The sequence below is a fragment of the Acomys russatus genome, chromosome 17, assembly GCF_903995435.1.
Source record: "Acomys russatus chromosome 17, mAcoRus1.1, whole genome shotgun sequence".
NCBI lineage: Eukaryota > Metazoa > Chordata > Mammalia > Rodentia > Muridae > Acomys > Acomys russatus.
In genome coordinates this window covers 29,378,593-29,388,363 of record NC_067153.1, presented here as the reverse complement: position 1 = coordinate 29,388,363, position 9,771 = coordinate 29,378,593, and positions in this window count along the sequence as shown.

Genomic DNA, 9,771 nt, shown 5'->3' with positions numbered 1-9,771 from the left:
TCAGTGAGATGAAAACTGTTTGGGGCCTCTCACATGAGGTGGGGTCAGGACTCAGTGGTGCCGTCTTTTCTGTGACTAGCCCAATGCCCGAGAGACAACAGAGGTAAATTTACAAACATATTCACAGGTGGAAATCAAGCATCACATTATCATCATCTGGGTACCAGTGTGCTTTCTTTATTATTGCCTAGTGCTTACTATTTTAAAATTTCCATTTTGTTTTCAAATATATATATATATATGAAAAATTTCATATTTTTGAAATTAAAATTTTCATATATATATACATGTGATACTGAATATATGTATGTGTGGTATATATATCAATATTGCTTTAAGAGATGAATAATAAATAACCATCTATTTCCCAATTCCTCTTGGGCATTATTCAATGCATAAACCCTCTCTGAGAAGTAACTTACAAGGGTAACTCCAAGCCCTCCATGGCTAGATTATGGAACCCTCGTTTCTAGCTTCAGATTCCGAAGATGTGGTTAATTTCTACTCCAGAGCTCCCCCTACAGGCCGTTTTCTTGAAGCCTTGCTTAGTGTCTCACTTTGCCTTTTTTCGTCTTCTTTATACTCCTTTCCAAATGTTCTTCCTAAACCACTATTCTTAACTGGCTGGTTTCATATAAATCCTTTCTAAGGATCTAACACTGCATAGGCCAACCATGCAGTTGTTGATATCCAAGCTCAGAATGTTATGGAATATCCAATAAAAGAGGAGTACTAAACAAAGCCTTTTTTTTTTTTTTTTTTAAACATCAAGATGTTTTTTTATTTAATTATTCATTTTACATCTCAACTGTAGCCCCCTCCCTCCTCTCCTTTTCAGGTCCCTCACCTCTGTCCCCCCCTTGTTCCCCCTGCAACCTGCCCCAGCACTTTGAGTTTCATCAGGACTGTGTACTTCCTTTTTCACAGTGTCCTGGCAAGGCAGCCACACCAGGGTGAAGAGATCGAAAGGCACTCCTGGGCATACACTCAAAAGATGCTCCGCCATACAGCCAGGACACTTGTTCAACTATCTTCATAGCAGCTTCACTCATAACAGCCAGAAACTGCAAACAACCTAGATGCCCCTCAACTGACTGAAGAAAGGATAGAGAAAATGTGGCTCATTTATACAATGGAATACTACTCAGCTATCAAAACAAGGAAAATTTCAGGCAAATGGGTGGAACTAGAAAAGATCATCCTGAGTGAGTTAGCCCAGACCAAGAAAGATACACAGGGTGTGTACTCACTTATAAGCAGATATTAGCTGTATAGCATAAGAGAACCATACTACAATTCACAGACCCAAAGAAGCTAAGAAACAAGGCAGATCCAAGGGAGGATGCTTGAATCCCAATCAAAAGGGGAAACAGATTATAGCCAGAAACTAGAAGCAACCCAGATGCCCTTCAACCTTTTTAAAAATATAGAAGTCTTTTTAATAGATAATTTTATTGTTATTATTTTTTATTTTATGTACACTGGTGTTTTGCTTACATGTATGTCTGTGTGGAGGTGTCAGAAGCCCTGGAAATGGAATGATCCACAGTTGTGAACCACCAGGTGGTTTCTGGGAATTGAGCCTAAGTCCTTTGGAAGAGAAGCCAGTGTTCTTAATCTCTGAGCCATCTCTCCAGTCCCCATTTCTTTAATATGAACAAACTGTGATCAAGAGAAAATGTACTGTGATTCTTAGTGTGTAGGCAGATAAACTTACTCACCATCTCCTAAAATATTTATTATGTACCAGGCTTGATGTAGCCATGGATAACATGATGTTGAAGGTCTCTCTTCTCCTGGTTTTTGCCTTCTCATGGCATAATGAAAAAAAAAAAAAGAGTTTAAAAGAAAAAATAAGTACCAAGTTAATTTCTGATACATCTGCTATGAGGCAAGTCCAATGGTAGTTTTGTAGGGTTTTGTTGTTGTTTGTTTGTTTTTGGTAGTTGAAAAAGGAGGCTGATTTCAACAGAATAGCAAGGAAGATGCACCAAGATGAGGTGACGCTATTTTCTGTGAGAACTGAATGGGAGGAAATAGCTGGGAGGCAGAAATCTGGTACCCAGGAGATAAATAAGACCTAAAGACTTCTGAATGGGAGCAGAATCCTAGGGCACTAGTTAACAGTGTTGGTGAATAAGGGCTGAGCAGCTGGAAGACACTGAAAGCAAGAAACAAAGAAACATAAATAAATGACGTCAGGTCATGGAAAGGCTTGTAAACCATGCCTCAAAGTTTGGTTTTATTCTCCAGGTCACTAGTAGAGATTTCGACTTAGAAAGGCTACTCCAGTTACAAGTCTAAGAATTAAAAGCTGGGAGAGAAGTGTGGATCCAGGGACCACTGTTCACAAGGAGTGATGGACGGCACATGGGCTAAGGAGGTGTCTGTAGAAGCCTACAGGGCATAGATTTCATTTTTGAGGCAGGGTTGCCAAGCGCTTGGGTATGTAGGAGGAACTGGGTCTCTAGGACTGGACTAGCTAAACAGATGTGTGGCCCTTTATTAAGATGGCAAAGGTTGTGGGGTATATGTTGGGGATGGGAGAAATGATGTCATTTGTTTCATAATTCTGATCTCATAAAATGTGAAGCATATTTTTGCTTTTTATAAGATCATAAGATCTTAGTTCCCGTGTCCTTGAATGCAGAAACCTTGGGTGATTCTCCATTGAACTGGAACTCTGTGTTGGATTCACTGCTTCTAGTATTGGTCAGGCTCTTTCGAGAAGTTTGGTTTCATCCTACCATAGTGTGTGTGTGTGTGTGTGTGTGTGTGTGTGTCGGGGGAACACTCCTCTCTGTCACGCGTTATTCACAAGGATAAAAGCTCTCTTTCTTAGACTTATAAATGAGTGACAACATCAAGTAGAGTCATTGGGAGCTTGGCTGCCAACTGCGAGGACCCACAAAGCCTAGATAATACACATTGGAAGAAAAGGAGTCACGAAGGGGCACGTGTTTGGCTCTGATATCAAGAATATACTAGATGTAAGGGTGATGCTTACTTCTTACCATTAAACATGGAGGGGTGCCTTGTATGATAAGAAAAAAAAATCTCTCATCTTCTAAATTCCAGTGCTTAATGTTTTATCGTTTGGGTTCTAAGAAACAGTCTTTTCTCTTAAGGAAAACAGATTTAGAGTGATGGTTGACGAGAAGGATGGCAAGTGTTTCAGCTCTTGGCGGTCTTCACAGCGCAAGAGCTCATGGCATCAGTATTACATGTCGGCTTATGATGACAGGTTTTGTTGAGGGAACTTGGTAGTGGTGAAAATAGGTTAGTAGTCAACAACCCTGTCTCTTCACTGGCTTTAGAATCTGAAAGCCCGCCACAAACCAAAACCTAACTATTAACCCTCTGTACCTTTTCCACAAAAAAAGCGTGGGGCTTTTGGTGCTGAATATGGACAAAGCTTATGACCAGACCTAGTCTTTATTTCTCTTTTTAAAAAAAGCTTAAGTTTTGCATTAGTCGGCCACAAAGTATATGGTAGCCCATCCTGTAATGCCAGGGCCCTGCCAGCAGATGGCAGTCACACCACACTGCGTTTTGGCAGTAGGCTCTTTCACCAGGAGATTGGCTTTGCCTTGGCAGTAGGGCTGATTTACATGGAGATCAATTCCAGGAGGCCACTATAGAAGCCTATGAGTTTGGCCTTGAAGCTGAAGATATTCTTAACTGGAAAAGGCAACAAAGCTGGCTTAAAATGAAACAAAACAAAACGCGTCCTTAAATAAATCTGTCAAAATGAGCTATGAGGTGAACAGCTCAAGGTCTAGGGCCTATGCTGAGCGTTGATTCATGGATCAATATAATCATAGTTAAGGAGCTGGCAAGCAAGCCTGACAGTCGAAAGAGCAAGGCTGGAAACAACTGACAAAGTATTTTATTTTCAGGAGATGAACTGAGGCTGGCAGTGCCTGGGTGGGGTTTTTGGAAACAGAAGAAACTAAAAGTGAAATTACAAGTCAGGAGAGGTTTTTTGTTGTTGTTGTTGTTGTTGTTTTGTTTTTGGTGTATGTGTGTGTGTGTGTGTGTAAAAAAAAAAAAATATATATATATATATTTTTTACTTTCTTCTTCAGAACAATATTTCCAAAGAGATTCTATAGGCCACGAGTTCAACTCTCACCACACAGTCGAACTGGCATTTTAGCTTCTACTTCACCTTGTCGTCATGTGTCCACATTACCCACCCCCCCCCCAACAACTTCGACACAGAGCCCACCCCCAGCCAAGTCTCCCCACCACAGCTCATCTCGCTGGGCCACTCTCCCAACCCAACTACTTACGTTTCTGATTTTTTTTTTTTTCCTTGAAGATATGCTGGCTTAGGGTCTAAATCAGTGTATCTCAGCATGTGGGTCCTGACCCCTTTGAAGGCCATAGGACCCTTTCACACGGGTCACCTAAGTCCATAGGAAAACACAGAAATGTACATTATGACTCATAACAGTAGCAAAGTTACAGTTTTGAAGTAGGGATGTGGTGGCTGGGGGAGGGGGCGCGGGGTCACCACTAATACTAGGAACTGTAGCAAAGGGTCAGAGCATTAGGAAGGTTGAGAAACGCTGGAAGGAAATCAAGAAGTCAGCTTTTGTTTCTCGGTCTGAAATGTGTTCTTCGTATCTGAGCAGGAGGGAAGTTTTATCTCTACTGTGTCTGGGTTAGGCTTTTGAGACTAGCAGCTGTGTGGGAACAGGGCTTGGTTTAGGGGGAAACAGCAGACATCCCTTGTTAGATGTTATAAGTGCCATAAAAACAGGATTTATGAAAATGTTATTTTTCTCAGGGAAATATTGAAGCTAGAATTGTTGGGGAATGACACAGTGACAGAATTTTGATAAAACTATTGATTAAATCATAAAAGCATAAATAAAAGTGTTAGTAGCCTCCTTGAGCTGTATGCTCGCCCTGAGCTTGTGAAGGGTGCAAGACTTACTTCAGGGAACTGTGGTAGATGCTCTTTCAGCCGAACTGAGAAAAGGTGGAATACATCGGTCCTCACTGACCTGGTCAGCAGGTGGGTGCTAACAGTCACAACAAATTAAAGATCCTAATGAAAATGAATGAAAGTTAATCAGCCTTTAAATTGTTACTATGCTCAGAAATTCATGTATTAACAACGAGAAAACTACTTTTTCTGTTCTAAAACTATTAAATTAAAAAAAACCATTTCTCTGTGCTTTTGCTGAGATTTCACCTGTTTGAAGAAAACGCAGGCGAGATTCAAGTTCGCACGTGTAGCCCATTATTCTGTGAAGAGAGGGTTCTTCGTGGATATTAACAGAGGAAACTCCCGACGGCAGAGCGATTGCTTCGCTGCAAGAGGACGTTGTTTCTGGCTTAGAATCCCCCAAACTCACTCAATTCAATGTATAGCCCCCACTCCCGGGTTGCCACGTAGCTCTGCGTTCAGGCAGTACCTTTTGGGCAAGAAAGTCTACGTGGGTTCTGTTTTCTGCATTACAATTATTTTGGTTTTGATTTGTTTTTGTTTTTGTTTGTTGTTGTTGTTTGCTTGTTTGTTTGTTTTTGTACACGGGTACAGCCAAGGGAAAGCAGAAGGAAAACCACTTGCAAACCCCCAGGAGTGAGTTCATGATACACCAGAAAAACACTTAAACTTGTTATAAATAACTAAAGATTGCTGCCTGAGCACAGTGGCGAAGCTTACTAACCGTGTAAGGTGAAAGGCGCCGGACAGCTACATAGAAAAGGAAAATACCTAGAGAAATAACCAAGATGCCGGGTTTACGCTGTGAGAAGGAGTGGGAGCAGGATGCTTGAGCACACTGGCCAGCTTCTCCCAGATCTTCACAGTGGTTTGCAAACACAAGCTAATGCCATAGGAACGTAGGGTGGGGTTTCCGGCACAAGTGTTGTTAAGGCACTATTTTACTCTGGAAATATTTGGAAGCGACTAGAATTAATACCAAATAAAATAAAATAAAATAAAATAAAATAAAAAAGGAAGAGGTAAAAACCCATGTGATTTTTTAGAATCTATTGCAAAATGTACTTTTAATTAAATTTTACCAGTTTTGGACTTAAGTTTGCGTTCCCCACCCCCCACCCCCCACCCCCCACAGTTTGTATACATCTTGTTTACTATAAAGGATATTTTGTGACATTAGAGTCGGTTAATTTTTTTCATCAACAAAATACCACAGAACAGATGGACAAAATAAAACCCTATGTTGTTTGTTGAACATAAATATGTGAAGAAAATTAATTTTGACAAAATATTGGAAATGTGTATAAAGTTGAAGTCAAAACGGAAACTACACCTTTATTTATTATTATAATAGATTAGTGTGTGGGTATGTTTTCTCTCCCTCTAAAAACTACATTAATGTAATATAGCAATTAACTAATTACATCTCCTTATATTTATGTTTATTTCATTTTTAAGCAAAACAAGGCGCTGTTTATAAAAATTGCATAAAAGAGGGTTGAGGAGATGGCCAATTGATAAAGTTCTTGCTGTGCAACCATAAAAAACAGGGTAGAGTTTCCAGCAGCCATATAAAAACCTGGCACAGCACTGTGTACCTGCAATCTCAGTGCTGGGGATGTGGAGACAAGAGGATCCCTAGGTTTGCTGACCACTAGTCAAAACTATAAATTAGATCCAGATTCAGTAAAAAGGCTGTCTCAAAAAATAAGATGTAGAAATGAGGGAGGAAGATGGCTGGTGCTGACTTCAGGCATCCACATACACCGGTGCACACAGGTGCACAACACACACACACACACACACACAGACACACACACACACAAATAAATGTAAAACCTAAGCAAAAGTTCTATAAAACTAAAATGATTAGGTCTATTTTAAATAATTACTGATTTTTCTTTTCTTGTCATAGAAGTAAGTGAATAACTTTCTCAGGTTGAGAAAGTATTATTGAAACAGTTCTCCAGTGACTTGTGACATGGTTTAGAAATTAAGAGCAATGGCTGCTTCTCTGGAGGACTTGGTTTGATGCCCAGCACTCACATGGTGGCCCCAGTGACAGGGAATCTATCTGATGCCCTCTTCTGGCCTCCAAGGGCACCAGTCTTCTGTGTAGTACACAGGCACACATGCAGACAAACGCTCCGTCACACATGTAAACTAAAATAAAAACTAAAGACAATTTAAAAAGTGTCTTTCCATTTATCAATCAGGGCAGGTAGATGATGCTGTTCCTTTGTCACATTTACTGACCACAGTGGGCTAGACCATGCTATGGTAACACACTGCAATCACAATGCCTTCACATGGGTAAAATAATTAGTGGCACCATGTCAAGTACGGACATTCCTGATTGGAAGTCAAGTGGTTCAGCAATTAGAAGCTCTGAGACTTACTGCCTTGACCCCGCATCATGTCACTGGTTCAAAATTGCCCCAATACATCCAGCTGCACATAGAAGACAGAAAGTGGGGCATATAAGAAGGCATGGCAGTTGCATGGGTAGGACTGGACAAATCCAACCTATGGTACTAACTGCAAAGAAGACCTGGAAATCTGGTCTTGCAAGTGAGGTAAGGAAGGGACAATTTGGTGACTCTTTTCCCAGCCGTGTCCTTTTCATGTCAGTGATGTTCAGGCTACTTTCTCAAAACTCCTTGCTATTGTGGTAGCCTGTATCTTGTTCTGTCTCCAAATGTCCCACTGCTGTGGCAGGAGTAAGAATGGACAGAGGAAACAATTAACTAGTTTTCTCATGAAGTTCAACATTTCCTTTCTTCCCGTCTCTGCTGTTCCCAGGACCACTGAATACCTTTGTGCAATACCTAGGCTCTGATTACCAGAACCAAAAAGGCACTACACAAGCAAAGTTGGACCCTGCCAGTGTTTTGAAGCCAGAGTGCTGTTCAGAGAGATCAAAGCGTAAGCTATAGCGTGAACGGCTGCTACACCTGCTAATAATCTCTAGGTTCAGCTTACCTCCTCTTAAAGCTTCTGCTCATCTTATACGCTCATGTATCCACGTGCTCTTTGCATCATTCTTTATATGAACTTCCTCTTTTAATATTCACTGCTAGAAATTATGAAATCTTCTATACTCACTAGAAGGAAGGACCTCTCACACTACAAAAATTACAAACAAACAAACAAACAAACAAAACAAATGCATTGAAAACAGAGAAAGAGACACGTACGTGTTCTGTATCTACAGATAAATGTAAAATTTTTTTTTCCTGATTATTTATCCTACCCCAGGGTAGGCTCAATTCCTACCAAAGGCAATCAAGTCAAATTGGTGCAAGGCCATCTCCAAGACACTCCACATTAGATAACAAGCCTGGGCATTTTTGTACTGTCAAGATTCTCCTCCTTGGAAGGCATCCAATGGGAACAGCAGCATGCCAACATAGTTGTTGGTTTAGTTTATCTTCAGTGACTGAAAGAGGCCAATCTGGACTCTATATTATGCATAGAGGGTGGAAACCTGTCTTTTTTAATAGAAAAAATGACTTCATTAGCTGTTACTTCTCTAGAACTTTCTCACTAAGGCAGAACCAACTACCCTGTGGCCTATTCTATCTAATTCATTGTTCATTTTCATGGGGCCATTTTCTCATGAGGTCACCAATATTAAGAGGTTTATAACCCAGCCTACTGCAAGGGAGACATAGGATTACCTTTTTGATAATGTTGGCTCCAGTTGGCTCCAGCCAAAATAGACCTATCTTAATACACTGCCATGATTCCAAAAGTGTAAACCTTGCTCCCTAAGAAATGTAGACACACGACAGTTATTTCAGAATCCAAGTTGCTATTTACTTAAAATTATGCTCAGCTGTAATGAAAGTAAGTCTGAAAAACATAATTTATTTATGATATGTACTTTTCATCCCTAGCATGATGGCTATCAATTGTCCACATGTCTGATAACAAAGTAGGGGTCAAAAAATTGTGTGGACGTAATTCCTACATATTCCTATGTCAAACTCCATCTTTCCTTTATTCTATAACAGAATATAGTCATTTCAAACTGTTAAACTCCACGTTCATTCCTAGAATAAACCCAACATTGAAATGCTGTTCATCATAAACCATACATCTTCCATATCACTTTAATAAGTAACATTGGCCAATTTAATTTTTATAATGTTCATTTTGCCTCATCACAAAAATTATGAGTAAAGTACACTGATGAATGTAAGGCCAATCTCGTCTCCTGTAAAGTTCTTATGTCAGATGAGTACAATGTCTTACTTAAGCTTTTTCTGTAATGTTCCATGATGCTGTCTGGATGATGTCATTTTGTTATGGACTTGAGATATTTTTAGTTTGACCAGAGCATATTTTTAATCATGGTTTCAACATCTTTAACAAAAATAAACATTAAAATTGTTTGAACTAATTATAATTTAAATGCGCTTTATTTTATATATTATTTGTAGTCCATTCTTTATGTCTTGGATGTCTGAGGGAGTGACAATTGCTCTTTTATATCAAAACTTTAGTTACTTGTACGTTTTATCAATTTTTTCTTGAATAATTTCTATAACTGGATTAGAAATTTAATCAACCTTTTCAAAGAACTAAATTTAGGATTTTTATTGTCTTTACAAGAGTGTTTGCCATCCTGATTCTATTTACCTTTAATTTTTTAAATTTAGAATTCAAGTTGCTCTTCTAACTTCTTGAAACCTATGGATTGATGTCTTACTCTCAGTTTTCTAAACATTCATTTTACCAGTTCTCAGAGAGCTGTGGAACTTGGGTGAGATGATTATTAATTCGTGATAGTGTCTTTTACAATTGAG